At 47.8% G+C, this 19,775-nt stretch overlaps 1 long non-coding RNA gene across 1 annotated transcript in view; it reads left to right on the forward strand.

The window, feature by feature from the left end:
* Positions 1–17,503, forward strand: part of LOC139055405 (uncharacterized) — a 33,314-nt gene extending 15,811 nt beyond the window's left edge. Inside the window, exon 3 of the long non-coding RNA XR_011511727.1 lies at positions 17,430–17,503. This is a non-coding gene — a long non-coding RNA (uncharacterized lncRNA). The remainder of the gene's footprint in view (positions 1–17,429) is intronic.
* Positions 17,504–19,775: the final 2,272 nt, after the last annotated feature.

Here is a 19,775-nt window from a genome sequence, read left to right on the forward strand (position 1 = left end):
AAATTACAGGGAAGTATCCGTATCTCTTACCACGTATTCATGATGTCCTTGATTTCTTACAAGGTTCTGAATATATTTCATCGTTAGGCACGGACTCTGGCTGCTCGCAGGTTCTTGTGACCTCATGTCGCCTGAGGAGTTACATGAATTTACCATCATGTCGTTTGGTCTCTCCAAGTTACCTGTGGCTTTCGAGCGCATGATGGAAAGCATCCTTTGCAGCTTGAAGTAGAAAGTCTGCATATGCTCTCTGGATGACATCGTCGTATATTCTCCGAATTTTTCGACTCATCTCACCCATCTCCATGAGATTGTGACTTGCCTCGAAACTGCTGGCCTCCAGCTCAACATCAAGAAGGGTGACTTAGCCACGCCTAAACTATATTGGGCCAGGTTGTATCCGGAACCGGTATCCTACCCGATCCCGCCAAACTTCGGAGTTTTATCGGGCTCTGTTCCTACTTGCGTCATTTTGCTCGCAGTTTCACCACCATCAATGCACCTTTGACGAAACTTCTATGTCCTGGCACCAACATCTCCAGTTGGTGCCCTGAATATCATACCGCCTTCCAGACTCTCTGCCACCTGTTGATATCTCCTCCGATACCCTGTCACTACGATCCCCAGGCTCCCACCGAAGTGCATACAGGTATCAGTGGTGTGAGCCTTGGTGCGGTGCTTGCGCGACGAAAACCTGGCTATGCAGAATATGTTGTCGCCTACACGAGCAGCACACTCACAAAAGCCGAGATGAAGTATTGTCTCATTGAACAAGAGTGTCTAGCCATCGTGTTGGCTCTCACAAGCTTGTGACCTTATCTCTGTGACCGCTCTTTCTACGTCATCACGGACCAGCACACTCTGTGCTAGCTGTCGGCCCTAAAAGATCCATATCTCTCCGGCTGCCTTAGCTGTTGGCACTGCAAGGGTATGACATACAGGTGGTTTGCAGATGTATCCAGCAGCATTCCGACGCGAATGCTCTTTATCGGCGCCCACTACCCCTTGACGCGGACGCGCATCGTCGACCACACGTCACCAGTCCACTACGTGATTGATCCTCCCACGCCGTCTGACGACATGCAGCGTCTCGGTTGCGACACCGTACACATCAGCTGTCTGAATCCCTACCACGATCCCTTTATAGTATCTTCTCCAATAGTTCCTTCTCAATGGCTCCCTTTCTCTCCGAGGGCCATTGTAATGAAGAAGAGCTCGAGCATCGCTCCTGCCGCCTGTCCGCTGAAGTGTAAGAGTGTGGACGCATCAGCGTGGCTGTCCGCGCTTGTGTTTCACTGGGTCTACTCGACTGCCTTACGCTCGGCCCGACGTGACCCGGCCTGCGGCTTCCCGGTAACTACCAATGAAACCCGTAGCACACGTAATCAATTACCGCAATAGTACAAATAAAGTCGTTTACCTTTAGAAAATGAGCATACCTAGAAAAGTTAGAGGTGAGAGCCATACCCCAGAAAAGTAATATTGCTTAGGTGTGAAGCAACAATACTCTAATCCGTGCACTTTATTTTCGTATGGCGACAATCGGATGACAATGCTATAACGACGACATCGTGATGGTGACAGCATGAGAACAATAGATGTCGACGATGGTAGGGCAAGCATCCCATGACGACGCTGGAATAACAACAATGGAACGACTAACGAAATATACTGCGACGGCACAATGACGACTATGACATAACGACGGTGGCCAAACCACGTTTGACAGAAGGAGAATCAATGACGTAGATGGAATGACGACAATGTGATGACCACAACAGTATGACTACGATGGTATGGCGATGACTGCAGGACGACGACTCTAGAAATCAGTGGCGTGACGGTGATGGAGTGACGACGACGTTATGACAAAGCTGGAATCATGATAATGGTACAACCAAGATCACATCATGAGGACGGCGTCACAACGAATGTATGACGATTGTGTGACCACGACGGCATAATCCCGATTGAATGGCAGTGCAGCACTATGAATGAAATGAACGAATTATATACACGCTACAGTGCCAGTTTAACCCCCACTCGACGACCTTGTTTGCGCTGAAAAGCTGATGAAACGCAAAAATTATCCGTGGGGATGATTCTGCATTGCTCCCTGACCTAAGAACCATTACATGCCGAGCCTAAATAACGCGGTGAAAAACAAACCAGGTGTCGGCTTCTATGAGTAAAAAAAGGCTCTCCGTGTAGTAGGAGTTTACACCTTTCCGCATTTGCAAGCCTACCGCTTTCCCCTGTAGCTTGGACATCACCACGGCTAGTAATGGGGGATAAAGTCTTCATTTTTCTCCATGACCTAACAAAATTGAGAACTACGAACGAAATGCATATTTTGTATAATAAGGGTTTTTTTACTCACTAGTTATACTAAAAATAGCAAATTGATACCATCATTCGTGTTGATAGAGATGCTTTTTTGAAGCTTCGCATAAGAATTCTAAAATAATGCCTGTAGCAGGAGTTTACACCTTTCCGCATTTGCAAGGCTACCGCTTTCCCCTGTAGCTTGGACAGTGGTTGGCTGTGATTGGCTGGTTGGCTGACAGTGTAGTGGCTGCACGTCTACCGATAACCTACACGTGCGCTACTGCGACACGCCCCTTTGATAAGAGCTTATATACCGCGGCGCCGAACGCAGCCAGCGCACTTCTTCCCAGCTTATCACAGTCGGCGGCCCAGCTGTGCTGGTGCTCGCCAGTCACCTTGTCAATGGAATAAAGCAATTCCCTTTGCATACTGTTCCTGCAACCGCCTGGTTCCTGCCTCCCTGGAAGAACACCACATAATGGCGACGAGGATCAACGCATCGACAGCGGGACCCTGCAGCTAAGTTAACAGTCTCTTCTTCGGAACCGACAATACTGCGAAATGGCCTCGCAGCTGGGACAGATGGAACCTTTTGACGACTCGACCAGTGACTGGACGTCGTACGACGAGCGACTCTCATCGTATCTGAGGGCAAACAAGGTTCCAGCCGACCTTCAAGTCGACGTTTTCGTGAGTCTCATCGGTCCGAAAACCTACCAACTGTTAAAGTCTTTGACTGCTCCCGATATGCCTACATCGAAGTCGTTAAGCGAGTTTATGGAAGTTTTGAGCAAACACCTGTCGCCAAAGCCATCCGTTATTGCCGAGAGAGCCAAGTTTTATCGCGCCATGCAGGGCGAAACGCAGACGATAGCTCAGTTTGTAGAAGAGATACGCAGGCTAGCTCAAACCTGCAATTTCGGTTCTTTTCTCGACGATGCGCTTCGCGACAAGTTTGTGTGTGGCATGCGGCGAATAGATATCCAGAGACAGCTGTTCGTCGAGGACAAGCACTTAGCTTTCCAGAAGGCAGTTGACCGTGCTCTGGCGTCCGAGGCCGCAATGAACAATGCAGTGACAGCCCATGATTTATCAGATAGCGGTGGCCTAGTTCACCGAATGCAGAGTGGAAAGCAGAAGAATAAGTACGTAATTAAACGTGCCAAATCCCATCAGTGTTATCGCTGTTTCTTTTAAGCACGATGCGCAAGCGTGTCCGCACGTACGAGCTACTGGCTTCGAATGTAACCGGCAGGGGCACATACGCAGAATGTGCAGAGCAAGAGCGGAACCAAAACAACCAGAAGCAGTGTATGCGCACGCTTGAGTGCAAGACCCAGCACGACTTCACTAAGCTCAACAGTGTCGACGTGTCACGAATGGCACCCATAATGGTAGGCGTAAATGTAGAAGGAACTACCGTAAACATGGAGCTCGACACTGGAGCAGCAGTATCGGTCATGTCGCACCATCAGGCTAAAGTGTACTTTCCTGGTGTTCGTTTGCAACCAACAAAGATGCAACTGAAGACGTACACAAAGGAAACCGTAAAGCCTATAGGAGTAATGGATGTGCTGGTCCGCCACAATAACCAAGAGGCACGATTGCCGCTTTACATTGTTCCGCAAGGCGGCATACCGCTCTTAGGTCGCAACTGGCTACAGCATATCGGGCTAGACTGGGGTGGCATTCGAGGTCTTCGCAAGGTGTCCACTGCGTCAGGCAGTCCACCTGCAGCACTAGGAACGCTGCTACGGAAAAACGAAGACCTCTTTAAGGATGAGTTAGGGACCATACAAGGAGAGCACGCAAGCCTCAAGTTTAAGGATGACCAAGTGCCTCGTTTTCTAAAAGCACGGAGTGTGCCTTTCGCTCTTGTGAAAAGGGCAGAGGCTGAATTGGAAAAGCTCGAGAAGTTGAGAATCATTTCTCATGTCCCCAGTAGCAAGTATACTGCGCCAATTGTTCCCGTAGTAAAGAGCGACGGGTCGATTAGAATCTGTGGAGATTACAAACTCACGCTGAACCCAATCCTAGATGTAGAAACGTACCCGCTTCCAAAGCTGGATGAGCTTTTGGCAGCATTAGCTGGCGGTCAGAAATTCCCCAAAATTGATTTAAGTTGGGCTTATCAGCAAGCCGAGATGGACGAGGAATCCAAAGCCTACCTGACCTTGAACACGTCCAAGGGCTTATATGTTGTTAACCGTTTGCCTTTTGGCATCGCCTCAGCGCCGGCGATCTTTCAGAAGATCATGGATAATATTCTGAAGGGCCTTGACGGAGTTACTTGTTACATCGATGACATCATGGTCGCCGGAAAGACTGAACAGGAGCACCTAAAGAATTTGGAGGCGGTATTGAGACGGTTATCAGACAGAGGCATCCGGGTAAAGAAAGAAAAATGCGAGTTTTTCAAAGACAAGTTGCAGTACTTGGGACATGTTATTAGCGCGCACGGAATTGAACCGGCAACTGACAAGCTAGAAGCCATCGCAAAGGCTCCGCGTCCCACGGACAAGCAGCAATTGCATTCACTGTTGGGCTTGATAAACTACTATGGCAAGTTTGTTCCTAACCTGTCCAACGTCTTTTTACCCCTAAACAGATTGCTGCGACTCGACGTTCCCTGGGCCTGGAGTGACGAGTGCGAAGCAGCCTTCTCGCATATCAAGCAGCTGCTGTCGCAGCCACCGGTTCTCGATCACTACGACCCCAGTGCGCCCCTGCAACTGTCGTGTGATGCATCGGCATACGGTATAGCAACTGTCATCTCTCATGTGGAGCCAAATGGTCAGTGCCATCCGGTTGCGTACGCATCACGTACCTTATCTTCAGTGGGGGTCAACTATAATCAACTGGAAAAAGAGGCGCTCGCTCTAGTTTTCGGCGTCAAACGTTTCCACTACTATCTTTTCGGGCGTTCATTTGTTCTCGTTACTGACCACAAACCCTTGCAGACAATTTTCGGTCCCAAGACGGGAATACCAACTGTTGCCGCAGCTAGACTGCAAGGCTGGGCTTTAGTTCTGTCTGCTTACAATTTTACTTTGAAGTATAAGCCATCGAGTCAAAACGCCGAAGCAGATTGCTTATCTCGATTGCCTCTGCCAAGTGAAAGTGAAGAATGCTCGGATGACCAGTTTTATCTCCTACGCATGCAGTCCTTGCCAATTAGCTGTCGTGATGTGGCAGGCGAAACGGCCCGAGATCTGATTCTAAAGATAGTCATGCAGCACGTAATGAACGGTTGGCCTGAGACCATCGTGAGTGAAGAAATGAAGCCGTTTTTTCACAGACGCTGTGAACTTTCTGCGCAGCTAGGGTGTCTTCTTCTTGGAATGCGTGTCGCTATTCCTCGGAAACGCCAGTCGCAGATGCTCGAAGAATTGCACCAGGGACATCCTGGAATTGTTCGGATGAAAGAACTAGCACGTAGTTACGTGTGGTGGCCAGGGATCGATCGCGACATTGAGACCCAAGTGCGTTCTTGCAACCCCTGTTTAACTGAACGCGCGATGCCTTGCCCGGCTCCTTTGCACCCGTGGGCATGGCCAACCAGACCATGGGAACGTCTGCATATCGATTTTGCAGGGACTTTCAAGGGCACCATGTTCCTGGTTGTGGTCGACGCTCACTCCAAGTGGCCGGAGGTGTGCCAAATGCGAGACACGTCCGCGGAAAACACAGTAAACCGTCTCCACGAAATCGTCTGCAGGTTTGGTAACCCTGAAGTTGTGGTATCTGACAATGGACCGCAGTTCATCTCAGCTGTGTTTTCAAACTACCTTAAGAGCATTGGCACGCGCCATGTAAGGACGTCAGTCTACCATCCGAGCAGTAATGGACAAGCTGAACGATTTGTCCAAACTTTCAAAGCGGCACTGCGGAAAAGTACTGCCGCGAGCTTAAGCACCACGTTGGGAGAGTTTTTGTAGTCTTACAGGAACACTCCACATGCCACCACGGGCGAGGCGCCGGCCACTCTCCTGCTACAGCGTAGACTCCGCACCCGTCTAGATGCCGTCAAGCCCTCGCTGCAGCAAAAGGTTTCGACGCGGCAGTTCGTCCAGACAGTGCGCCGCAATCAGCGCGCACGTGAATTCGCTGTGGGTGAAAATGTTCTTGTGCAAAATTTCAGACGCGGTGCAAAGTGGTTGCCTGGGATTGTTAGGGCGGACTGGACCTGTTTCATACAGAGTTCGTGTGGAAACCGGTCGAGGTGTGTTTGCCTGGAAGCGCCACCAGAACCACATAATTCAAGCCAGGGATATGGACTTTCCGTACATCCCTGAACAGCGAGACGACCCCGAGCAGCCGCGACCCAACAGCCCCGACCCGGTGCAGCCAGCTTCGTCTTCTCTTCCAGCCACGGCAGAGCGGCGTTATCCTGCAAGGCAGAGGCACCCTCCAGACCGCTATGTGCCATGAACTACTTTTGTTTCAGTGCATGCGCCCGAACTACAATAAGAACGGGGAGTGTAGTGGCTGCACGTCTACCGATAACCTACACGTGCGCTACTGCGACACGCCCCTTTGATAAGAGCTTATATGCCGCGGCGCCGAGCGTAGCCGGCGCACTTCTTCCCAGCTTATCACAGTCGGCTGCCCAGCTGTGCTGGTGCTCGCCAGTCACCTTGTCAATGGAATAAAGCAATTCCCTTTGCGTACTGTTCCTGCAACCGCCTGGTTCCTGCCTGCCTGGAAGAACACCACATGCCTGAGCAATTATTAGTGCTGTACACGCTATCAAAACATAATTCAGCATGCTCTAATCTTATGATCGCAGCACGCTTTGCAACTTATACATCTCGATGTAAAATGCTAAAATGAAAAGCACAGGAAATGAGCACACTACTAGGGGTGACGAAAGAGTTCTAATTTTTTATCCTATCTCGTCAAAGATGAGGTGGTACGAATAAAATCGTGCAGTTGGGGACCAGATTAAAGAAAAAGGAAGCCCGTCGTGCTACTCCTCTGTTATCGGTAAGCGCGCCATGTCAGAACGCTGGCATATTGGATGCGAAATGAGCTGTCCTTGCTCGAGTTTCTACCGCAGTGGTCCGCAATGCCTTTGGCAGCCTTTATCGAATGTTTACGAAAATTCCAACGTTCGAGCCCAGGTGTCAGGTGGTATGACATTTTTTTTTGCGCCACACTACGCTTCTGTTGCTCTCTGTGAAAACTGTCTAGCAAATTACGGCGCAAGCCGAGATTGGCATGTTGGCATCACGATCTATGACGCATACGACTAGCAGAGAACTGACACGGTGAATGGGACAAGTGCTCGTTTACATGAAAGAATGAAGCAGCGAGAAAACAATACTGCGCATATTTCGAACGCTTTTGGGCGTATGCTGCTTGTTTTTCAGCAGCTAAACCACTACTTCTGCACCGGCACCCGTGCTTAAACATGTGCAGGACTGTCCTGAGAATTATAAGTTGTGCTAAGCTCTGGACGCTTCTCTATAAAATGAGAAAGTTGTCCTTTATCTTGTGACTTATAAAATCTTTTAACTTAGTTAATTGTTGCTAAATCTACTTATAACTACGGCAGTTCCACTTTGTGCCTTTATGTAATTTTTTGATGCAAAAGCGTGCAATGGCGCAATTTGCGAAAAAGCCAGCATCTCCATTAGCGAATTGGGTCCTAAATTCCCATTGGCTGCGACCCCACGACACGAGCGCGCCCCGGCGGAGGGCCGGCTAACGGGAACGCCTGCTGCCCAATAGCGCGCCACCTGTTGCTTGAGGGCAGAGGGCATTGTCGCGACGCCACATCACCCTTGCTTTCGTAGAAGCCTGCGTTATCCGTACGTTTCTGGTCTGCGCAAGCTCTCGCCGGCGTTGTAACTGTACCTCTGTAAGGACAAATAAAAGCGTTCAAAGCGCCTCAACCACTCGGTGGCACACAATTGGACGCTAATGCTTTCGCATTCGCAACTCATAAGGAATGCTTTGGTTACCTCGAATTTTTCTTCATCTCAGCAGTCAAGCTTTATACCAATGCCATGTCTGATGCAATGATGCAGTTAAGTATAGAATGAATTTTTCGAGTAACTCATGCCCACTTTTATTCCAACAAAGTTGCACAAAATTATTTCCACGACGCTATTTAGTCCAACGTTCTTAAGACATATTTCAGTTTCGCAGCACCGCTCGGGAGGTGGCCGAAGTGGTGGTCACGTGAACTAGCGGCGCTGAAATCGCGTCTTTCGTCACTTTTTCTCTCGCTTCTGATATGGGTTCGTTCATTTCTGGCAGATTTCCAGTTTCCACTTTGAGAAGTAGTTATCTCACAGTTGATACTTTTGAGCCTGTTTGTGAAAATTATCTGATTATTTTCTTATTATTATTATCTATTAAAATATTTTTGCTACAGGAAACTCTCTCCCCTGGCATGTCGATGACTGGGTTTGCTCAGTCGCCGTGCAGTCGGGGAGGGGGAGTGGCGTATGTACTCTCGTTAGTAAGAAACTAACTCATGTAACACATAATCTTGAAATGGCTGGTAGTAATATTGAGTATGTCATGGTAGAGATGATAGCTGGTCAGGTCAACCAAGGCAGCATATGTGCTCTTAACGTTTACAGTAGTCCCAACGATAGAAGGCAACCATTTAAGACTCTGGTCCACAATGCCGTAGATATGGTCGACTCAAGCATTCTTATCGTCGTAGGGGACTTTAATGCACCGCTTCATGTCTGGCGTTTTAAATATGATACCAATAAGGGTAAGCACCTCTCGCAGAGTGTGAGATATCTGGACCAGACGTTGATCAATAGCCTTAACTTTCCGACCTGAATCGGGACATCCATGTGTAGAGAATCTACCGCTAATCTCATCTTTGTCTAGAACATGACTGAGGGCAAATGGAATAACTTGGCTGAGAACTTTGGTAATGACCATTAAATCTGTGATGCCCACCTTCCTATCGTGGGTAAAAAGAACATCGCAGATTCTTGTACATGGACTGGGATAAATTCCGCAAGCTTCGGGAGGAGACGCCTCCCTCAGATCCCCACCCTGTCATTGAGCAATGCATGGGTCAGGTCCAAGAGGACGTTCGGCGTGCAGCCTCTAAGGTCTGCACAGACCTCCCTATTGACAAAATGGACGGCAAGTTAGCCAGCTGTTAGAGGCCAAACAGTCCATTCTCAACAGATGGAAGTGTCAACGACTTAATCGTAGGCTACGCAAAAATATATCTGAGATGAACAAACACATTAAGGAGCATTGCAGAACCCTTTCTAAAGAGCAGTGAGACGAGGTTTGCTATTCCATAGACGGCCAAATGCGTCATGGAAAACCTTGGAACTTGGTTTAGCACCTGCTTAACGAGACCAATACTAAGTCTAATCAAAGGCAAGACATTGGTAGAGCCATACATGAAGCTGCACGAATGACCTCTGAGAATGAGCGAATCCGCACGCTTGCTGACAAATGGGTCAAGGTGGCCTCCTGTACATATCGATTACCAAGGCCAGGCCAATTCCTACCTGGATGCGGAGTTTGGCGTTGAGGAAATTCTTAAGACTCTACATGGACTGAATGGTACATCTTCACCCGGGCCGGACGGCATCTCCAACAAGACGTTGCGAAACCTGGATGATAAATCACTCGCATACCTCTAAGAGGAAATTATTGAAATTTCGAGGAATGGAACCGTGTCACTGTCTTGGAAGACGGCTTTCGCAGTGCTCATTCCCAAACCAGGCAAAACAACTTGACAACTTGAGGCCTATCTCGCTTACATCCTGTTTGGGTAAAGTAGCGGAGCACGCGGTTTTCAATTGACTCTTCCGGTTCTTGGAGAATAGCGACATTTACCCCCATAGTATGACGGGATTCAGAGCAGGCATATCTACACAGGATACTGCGAACCTGATTAAGCATCAAATCACAGACGAGTCTAGCGACACTCGGGCCATTTTGGGACTTGATCTTGAGCAGGCCTTCCACAACGTTCTACATTCGCATATCCTGGGCTCGATATCTCGACTCAATCTGGGTGAGAGGTTTTGCAACTGTCTGATATTGCTCCTCTCGGATAGGAAAGCTACCCTCGTGGTGGCCGATCTCGAATCACAAGTACTGGAACTTGGCAAGAGGGGCGCGCCACAGGGGTCAGTCATTTCCCCCTGTTTGTTCATTATAGCCACGGTCGGCCTCAGCAGAAAGCTTCTCGGGATTCAAGGCGTCAAACACACCATGTATGCTGATGATGAACTATAAGGTGCACATGAGCCAATGATGGTCAGGTTGAGGGAGCCCTACAGGAGGCCATAGGCACTATCGAAACCTATCTCGAACCCACCGGTCTCAGATGTTCCCCCTTGAAGTCGGAACTCTTACTGGATAGTCCCAAGAAACGTGGTCCAAGGCCCAAGGGGTGGACATCGTTAGAAGACAAATACATTAAGCTATATACAAGAAACGGTTGTCGCATACCCAGAGTCGATTGAATCATGGTCTTGGGCATGATCGTTGAGTCAGTGGGCCCAATGGCAAGATTATAGGATAGCTAATCGCTAAAACTGAAAGTTCGGTTCGTTTTGTTCGGAGGGTATCAAATCAGCATCATGGACTCAAGGAGGATATGCTCATTCGACTAGTGCATTCCTTCGTTCTGTGCCACTTTACATACGTGGCAGCCATGCATCGGTGGAAATGGGCAGAGCGGGATAAATTGAATGCACACCTTTGTAAGACTACTAAGCGGGTTCTCGGGATACCCGCATAAACTTGTACAGAGCGCTTAATGCTGCTTGGCATTCATAATACTCTGGCAGAGATTGCAGACGCCCAGGAGCGTGCACAGCTAACTCGCCTCACTACAATGAAGGCAGGGAAAGACATCATGCCGGAAATTGGATATCACGCCGATAGAATAGCGGAGACGTTTTGGGACGTTCCTCCGTCAATTCGTGAACATGCACCTAGATCATAATCGCGGTAGAAGGAAGGCAAGGGCAGCCAAACTCCGTAGGCAAATACACAGAGATCAGTGACAGGTCAGCTTTGCGGATGCCGCTTCTTTTAAGGGACGCCGCGCGTTCACCATCGTCACTGTCAATGGTGGGCAAGGAATCACCAATGCTGCCTCGGTTCGGACGAAGGACTCCGAAATTGCTCAACAAATGTCTATTGCACTAGCCCTGCTGGTTACCTCACGGGATGTCATGTATAGTGCTTCAAGGTCTGCAGTTAGAACATTTGAAAAAGGGACCGTTTCGAAACAGGACCTCAGACTTCTTGCGGGCAAGGTAATCACGCACCACTTCATTTATTGGTTTCCCGCACATCAGGGTCAGATAAAGGATACTCCTCTCAACCTCAACGAGTCGGCTCACGGGGCTGCATACGAGCTTGCCAACCGCGCTACCCCCTGCCAAGCGAACGCAGACTCCCCAGAGAACAGGTACACGCCCTCCACCACTAAACTCTACTATCTCAGCAGTAGAACCTACTTCTTTTCTCATTCGCGGCTCAATAGAACTCAAGCACTAACGCTTCGTCTGCTACAAACGAATACGTATCCTAATCCGTCGCTCTTAATAAAATCTATCCGGGTACTCGCATCGATGGCACTGGCCGCGATTGTGGAGAAATAGCCACGTTAGAACACATGCTCTGGCGGTGTGTCCGGTCACGCTCTATCATCGATAACAGCTCGGCCAGATGGGATGCGGTTCTCTTAGCCCTCTTGTGACTGACCAACTCTGGGCTGTCCAGCAGACCCATGACGCGGCCGACAGGCTCGGTCTCCCGGTTCCCACGTGGGAGTGAGCAGCCAGCTTCGTGAATACTCACGATCTGCAGGACTTTTGTGAAGTTTTACTATACCATACAATACCATACCATATCTGAGCTATGTGTTCTGAATACATTTCTGATAATAAACTTGAAACTTCACTTCTGCTTTCACTTCTGCTTTCAAGTCGGTTGCGCTGCATCGTCTGCCTCTATCCTTCTTCGTTTTGTAGGTGTCGTGTGATATGTGGCAATTTTCTCTGGTGAAAAGCTTCTTGAAAAATCGTTTCCCCTTCTCACGAGAGCAATAAGTTCTCTATGCCATGCTGTTTCGCCCCCGGCTGCGCCAGCGGCCTGAGACCCGATGCCGCTCGTCACCATTTCTTCGCACCGCCACAAGACGCTGGAGAGTTTAAAATCTAGGAACACATGCTACGCCGAAAAGACAAATGCCTCACAAACACAAATCAAAAGTGTGTGAACAGCACTTTGAGGGCGACGACATCTTGAAATACTACAAGCATGTTGTCGGTAATACACAAATATTCATTCCTCGCTGGAAATGGATGCTTGTACCCGGCGCACTTCCTCGACTCATTCCTGGTCTGCCTCAGCACATCTCAAAGCCAAAAAAAGTGAAGTGAAAGCGACGTCCATCAAAAGAACGAGTGCAAGTGCCCACAAGCACTTTGGGTGAAGCTTGTAGTGACAGTGCTTCAACTACAAACCAGCTCTTGGACTTGGAAGAAGGAACTTGAGAAATATGCGCTACACACTTTGTGCTCAATGAGCTCACGAACGTGACACTGCCTTCTACGCTCTGGAAGTTCAAAATTTCTTTAGGATGACACAACACAAAATGATGTGGAGTATTTTATATGAGGCAACTGGAAGCGGGGCATCTGCCAGTAATGAAAACTGTTGTGCTTGAAGAGGATGACACTTGCTGCATAAACGGCTACAGCAAAACTCATAAGAAGCCATTTCGAGCTGCAACTAGCACTGCAAGGATGGAAAAAATTTTGAGAGAAGCAGACAGCTTGAACACATGCGCGGGTGTGAAAGCAGGCCAGCTTAACACTGCGACATCAAATAATATACACCACAAGCAGTGCAATGTACTTACAACGCAACTAGTGTGCGTGCGTTTTCTCCGTCTACAGAGAAAACTTCGACTGAACGTTAGGCCTCCGAGCGCAATGCTCAAGCGCTATCATAAACTGCGCAATGGCAAGAAGAGGTTGCTTAGTGCTGCTGCTGCGCGTCAAAAGCACAAGACGGAAATTTTGGCTCTAAAGAAAAGGCTTTCTGAAATGCCCGGTAAACGAATTGAGGAAGCGTAGTCCCAACTTCCGCCTTTACAGCGACTTGCATTTATGACATCGTTTAAACAGCTAAAAGTAAAGTCTCCATGTGGCCAGCCGTACAATGCGGACTGGCTTCTGAATTGCTTAATGCCGAGGGTAGCGAGCCTTCGAGCATATAGGCTTCTACCTGACATAGACATGCTGCCCTTGCCCTCCCTGAGCCGTCTCACAAAAATTCTTAAAGGAATACCACGCAAGTATGGTTTCTATCCTCTCGGTATCGAGGCTGTTGGAAAACTGCTGGGCAACATAGCAGATGGGAGCAAGTTCGGCACACTGATTTTGGATGAAATTAAGTTACGCCAGTCACACGATTTCAACTACAACTACAACTACAACTACAAACTTCATGGTTTTAGGACTACGGTGGCATTTCAAATGTAGTGACTCGCAAACCTGCTGATCATTCGCTCGTGCTGATTTTCGTACCATTTCTTTAGAGCTTGGTGCAACGGATTGCCATCTTTGCCATGAAAGGCGCTACGGCTGGCAGGATTTAACAGAGCTGGTGCTGCAAACAGTAACGCAATTGTATAAACGAGGTGCTATGGTGATCGCAGTAATCAGTGACGGGGCTGGAAACAATCGCTCGATGTGGCAGCAGATGAGAATCAGTGACAGCGTAACCTCACCTTCTCGCAAGATTCCACAACCATGCCTGCCTGAGCACGCGCGCCTTTACTACATGTGCGATGTGCCACATGCCCTGAAGTGCGTACGCAACCATTTGCTCAAGCACAGATATGGACAGGTGAGCTAACGTAGTTTATTTCATAATAACCTGTGCTGATTCACGTCGATAACTTTCTTTCAGGCTGCAGATTACCGGTAAACTTTGCCCTCTATGAACTCCTCTATTTGTGCGAAAGAAAGCACCACCTCAAATTCGTACCCAAGCTGTGAGCACCGCACGTGAAACCCACAAACTTGCAGAGAATGAACATGCAACTTTCTGCACACGTGGGCTATTATAAATAGTAATATGCCTAAATATAGAAGGCGGCTCTTTGTTGCTTTCTAACGTTTGTCGAGTACAACTGTAACACTTTGTCTTCCACAGCTGTTCAGCCGTAGTACTGCTATTGGATTGCAGTTATACAGGGCAGAAAGCGCTGAAGCCTGCAGGACTTGGAGGGAACAGAAGCGTTTGCAATGACAATGAATGACGTCTTTGATGCACTCGACACTAAACACCCTGCAAAAGGAATACGAAAGGGCTCACCGAAGATTAACGTACGCTTTAAGTCAGTGTACGTGCGTGACACTCAGTGAAATAATATTTTAATGGAAGCCCTACAGTTTAGTGCAGTCATAAATTCATTTATTTATGCAGATAACTAAAAAGTTTCTCGACCTGCTTAACACTACGGAACACAATTGTCACCCCCGAAACATGCTTATGTTTGATTCGCGACAGAGAACCGAAGCTTTGCGTGTTACGCTAATGCCGGTAGAACTGATGAGCTCGACGAATGTGATGTCCCCTACATACTGACAGTGAAGCTCTACCAAGATCTCTTAGAGGTAATGCGCAAATGCTTGTTGAAAATGTGGAGAGCTGTTGAATTTTTAATATCTACGTGCATGCGCAAACTGCAAATGCAAAGTTTGCTTTATCGAGATTACTTTTATTACTGCAGGTAGGGGCCATTAAATTTAAAAGTTGCGTAGGCAAAATCACTCACAGAATGCTTTCTTTATTCATTTAAGAAATTTCTCGTTGTGGTCCATTCATTTCATGGCGACGATGACCACCCATCTGCAGTTCAATTCAGCCAGATCTGAAGAGTGTTGTCTTTGTTCACACCTGTGAAAAATTCCATGAGAGGAAATTGCTCTGGCGCTCCCGATGACGTTCCTGTGTCTCTTCACGACCGCCTGGGGCAAAAGGCGAAGGCTGCTCCTGAACTCAAAAGTGCAGTTGAAGCAAAGCTATACAAGAACCTCTGTGGGATGAGTCTTTTAGTAGGCCACAGTGGCGATGCTATTGGGCTGCCGAGCAGGAGGTCGCGGGATGGAATCCCGGCCTCGGCGGCCGCACTTCCATGGAGGCGCGATGCGCAAACAGCTGTGTACTTAGATTTAGGTGCACGTTAAGGAACCCCAGGTGGTCGCGATTTCCTAAGTCCTCGACTACGGCGTGCCTCATATTCAAAAAGTGGTTTTGGCACGTAAAGACCCCATAATTCTATAATGTTAGTTTTTATGGACGACTTGAGCGGCCACGGGTACCAGAAAGCACGAACGCAAGAAATGGTTGTCTACTACCTGGCTAGATATACACTGACGAAAGTTACCTAATCTGTGTCTTGCGAACAGTGTGTTGAATCATTGGGAAATGCTTCTGTGCCACCAAGTGCGTGTGACCAACGACCCTCCCTTTTGACAGAGCTGAGGTCATTCAAGCCAGAGTGCTTACGCGAACCGTCTTTCGGAATGTTCACCGTCATCAAACACATAGAAGCAATAATTAGTCACAAACTGGACAGTAACGAAGTTTATGGCGACTTATTTTGGAGCATCCTGGAAGGGCTAGACAAGGCATCTGTGCCGGCACTAGGATGTGATGATCATCATGACGAGGTGACTGCCAATGTCAAGTTCTATCTTGTCGTGTGCATGCACTTCTTTTCAAATAAAATTAACAGTGAGGCATCTCTAACAGAGCAGGTGCAAGCAGCCAGAAAGCGGGCAAAATTACTTTGAGCAAAAGCTGTTCAAGATTACTTTTTTTACATACAGTAAATAATAAGTGTCACTGCTTTTGTTCTTTCTTTTGTTCGTCAGAAAGAAAATCTATTAAGCTTTGACCTGAACATGTCCATAGCATTTAACGTCGTCCTTGCCAACTGCTCACAGATCACTCCCAACGCATCTGCATGTCCCGTAATACCCGCGGATAACTATAAAAATTCATGTGTAAATTAAGTTTATCAGGCGAAGAAGCGTTGATGGCGGGGGGGGGGGGGGGGGGGGAGGGATCAATTGCGCTGTCTCGAGCGACTGCTGGGCGTGATGCGTTAATGTCGCTATACCTGCACAGACGCTCGCTATGTTTAAATACTTCACATCTTTAGCATCAGCAGCAAAAAATATAGCCCCCGCTGAAAAGGGCACCGTGGTGCTTTTATGGGAAAAAGTTGGCTGAAAAGCAGTCGTAGCGTACGACCACTCATTTGCCGTGTAGCTGCAACCTCTAAACACTAGCGATAAATGTCATTCGAGGGTCCTTGGCATAAAGTATTGTGTGGGCAGCCAAAACACAGTCGTCAAAGAGCGAACACCACTGGCCAGACGGAGAAAACGACCCACCGAAGAGATCACCTCGCAGGAGTAGACGACCTGCGCTGCGTGAAAGATACGTCAGTGCAGCGCCGATAGTACACAGACACCGTGAAGTCCCCGCTACTTAAGCGTGGCAGGTTTGCCACAAATCTCAGAGTGCGTAGCTAAACTATATTTACCGACGGACAAGCAGTACAGACCAGTTGTGGCGAACGACGCGTCAAAAAAGTAGCAGGCGACGTGCGGCGCATGGCGAAAGACGCGACTGCAGCGGCGGTAGTTCCGGTGACAGCCGCTGCGGCCACGCCGGCCAATGGGCTTGCATAGGGAGCTCCGAAACTGAAGTACGTCTAAGAACGTTGATTGGACGTTTTCTGTTCCACTGTGGTAAGCGGGAGTGGCGCAGCGATCGCCTTGAAACTTTTATTGTTTCGATTACCCATATGTACGCTCCGCTGTCTTAGGTACCTCCTCTCTTACCTGAATGATGACAAATGAACATGATGACAAATGAACGCATTATCGGCGGCCAGTCCCACGCTCATAACGGCTGCTCGCACTAAGCTGAACGCACGCTACCCGATTCCTTCCTCGTATATACAAAACGCATATCTTTGGCACCAAAATTGCACGGCGTGCTATAGTGAGTGGAAGAAATCACGACTAACGGCTGCTTCGTTTTCTTTGTCTGCGCAGTACTTCTCGGAGGCACTGTGATACAGCTGCTCACAGTCTGGGCAGCAGCAGTGGCCGGTGGCTTCCTGCTCAGCGTCACTTTCCTAGCGTGTTGCTTTGCAAATGGAATACTGTTTCTCACACTTGTACTGGGCGTCCTTGGTGGTAAGTGTATTCACCGCACCTCCAAATACTGAATGCCAGATTTCGCACTGAGTAATAACTGGTCGCACTGCGTATGACAAAGCGCCTCAACTCAGGACCGGCAGCTTATGGTCGTCGCAAAAAAAAAAAGAACAATATGCAATCGGCACGTTCTACAAGTGATATTCATGGTGTTGAAGTTTGTGCACACTGCCAAAGATTTGCAAGACGCTATTCAACACGGCGTCACTGATTGAACGTGAACCAAATGGTGTGGCTTCAAGTGTTATAAGTACAGCAGTGTTGATTAGTTGGGCAGCTGGTGTAAGAACTATTCAACTTCATATGAACAATACAAGATGTATTTGGGCACGCAGTGTAAAACTTCGTGGTCTACGAGGGGTAACGAAATAGCTGCCGAGACATGGCAGGTGCCAAACGCCTTATGTCGGTACCAATTAGGCTGCATGGAGCCATGTAAGTCAATAAACGAGCTCCACAGAATAAAATGTAACGCGTATAAAGTGCCAACTATGCATACAGTCTATTGTGAATGCACTTATTGACCCTTTTCGCGGAGCAGTTTGTTCTGGAGAAACGAGGTCTATATTGTCCAAACAGGGCGATGCGTCAATGAACGGATGCGCGAGCACTGTGCGTTGACCAACTCTCAGGGAGCTGCTCACCTGGATTGCACTGTCGTCATTCTGACTGTACCCGAAAGAGAAATATTTGAGTCGTTTTGTATAAGTCTAGAAGAGGAAGGAAAATGCATCAGTGTTTCTTCTGTGTGAGTGATAGATAGCTTTTGTAAAAAGGTGACCTTTAAAGACAAGGAAGTAGCAAGCAGCAATAGATAGAGCAAAGTAGTTTCTCAGCAATTCAAAGAATACTTCACCTTGCTAAGAGCATTGCGCATGCGTTGGCGGTTGGTGTTCGAAAGTTGAATCGTTTTTTCAAATGTACGTCAGTTGCTAGTGCACCATTGTGATGTCTCTTTTTGTGGCGTCTGAATATTCTCGCTATTTTTCTCAAGTTTCAATATGCACCAACTGCCCCAGGAAGCAGCACTATAGAATCGCAAAACGAAACGAAGAATTAAAAGCACGTACTTATATTCAATCGCAGTTCACTGCCCGATAATACAAAGGCGCCATGCGTCAGCTGTTCTGTCAGACATTACATTCAAAACAGTAAAAGATGCCGTCGACTGCTGCCACCATCCCTTGCCCGCTGCTGCGTGACTCGGTGCATACGGCTTTCTGCTGCTCAGGTCGCGGGTCTGCCTCTAGGCCGCCGCAGGTGCATTTCTATGGCGGAAAAACTAAGAAAACGCTTGTTCACTTACATTTAGGTGAGCGCAAAGTAACCAAGATCCTCCAAACTACTATCTAGACTTCCACTACAGTGTACCCTTTATATCCTCAGTGTTTCTTTGACCACACGAAAATAACACTCAACGAACTCAGTGACAACCGCCTACCACAAAAATGACGTCACAGAAGTTTAGTACCGCCGCTGGCACGGGTCTTAGTGAATACAATGCTTTCCTGAAAGATATCCCAGAGAGCAATGGTGTATTTGACGCTGAGCGAAGAGCATGCTTCTTAGAGGGCGATAACCGGAAAATCCTGTAGAGAAAACGATTTAACCTAAGCTTTATTATTCTGGAGCATAATGAGATTAATCGTAAAGGTAGAGGATGTGGGAGAGTGTGTGTACAACCTTAGAGGTAAGAAAATGTAAGTTTACGCCCACTGCAAGACAAAGCCTTTTCATATAATGATGAATATGTGTCTAAAAGGCTCACTTAGTAGATTCTTGCACAAAATTTATGGAACACTACTTGCGTAGATAAGATAACGCAGGAGGTTAGCTCATTAAATTCTAGCGTTAATTTAACGACTTGAACGTCGAAGCACCTCCTAAAGATGTAAATTTAAGAGCGCAAGCGGATCAACTTAATTTTGCGGTGATAATCTGCATCCTAAAAAAAAACTACATGACAGAGGCACTGTATCAAACACCTTTGCATTCTTTATTGTATCGTTCGCTTAGAACTGCTAATGTGCGGTCTCATCGGTTCATTCCCAAAACATGCCCGCCGAGTGATCGACAAGATTTCACATTTTCGCATTAATTTAAGGTAGCATATTTGTACAAATTTTAGCGTTTGGATGACAGGAGAACGCTGTTTCTGATTAATTTTGCTACTCTGTTACA

Source organism: Dermacentor albipictus, chromosome 2 (genome assembly GCF_038994185.2).
Source record: "Dermacentor albipictus isolate Rhodes 1998 colony chromosome 2, USDA_Dalb.pri_finalv2, whole genome shotgun sequence".
In the NCBI taxonomy this organism is placed as follows: domain Eukaryota; kingdom Metazoa; phylum Arthropoda; class Arachnida; order Ixodida; family Ixodidae; genus Dermacentor; species Dermacentor albipictus.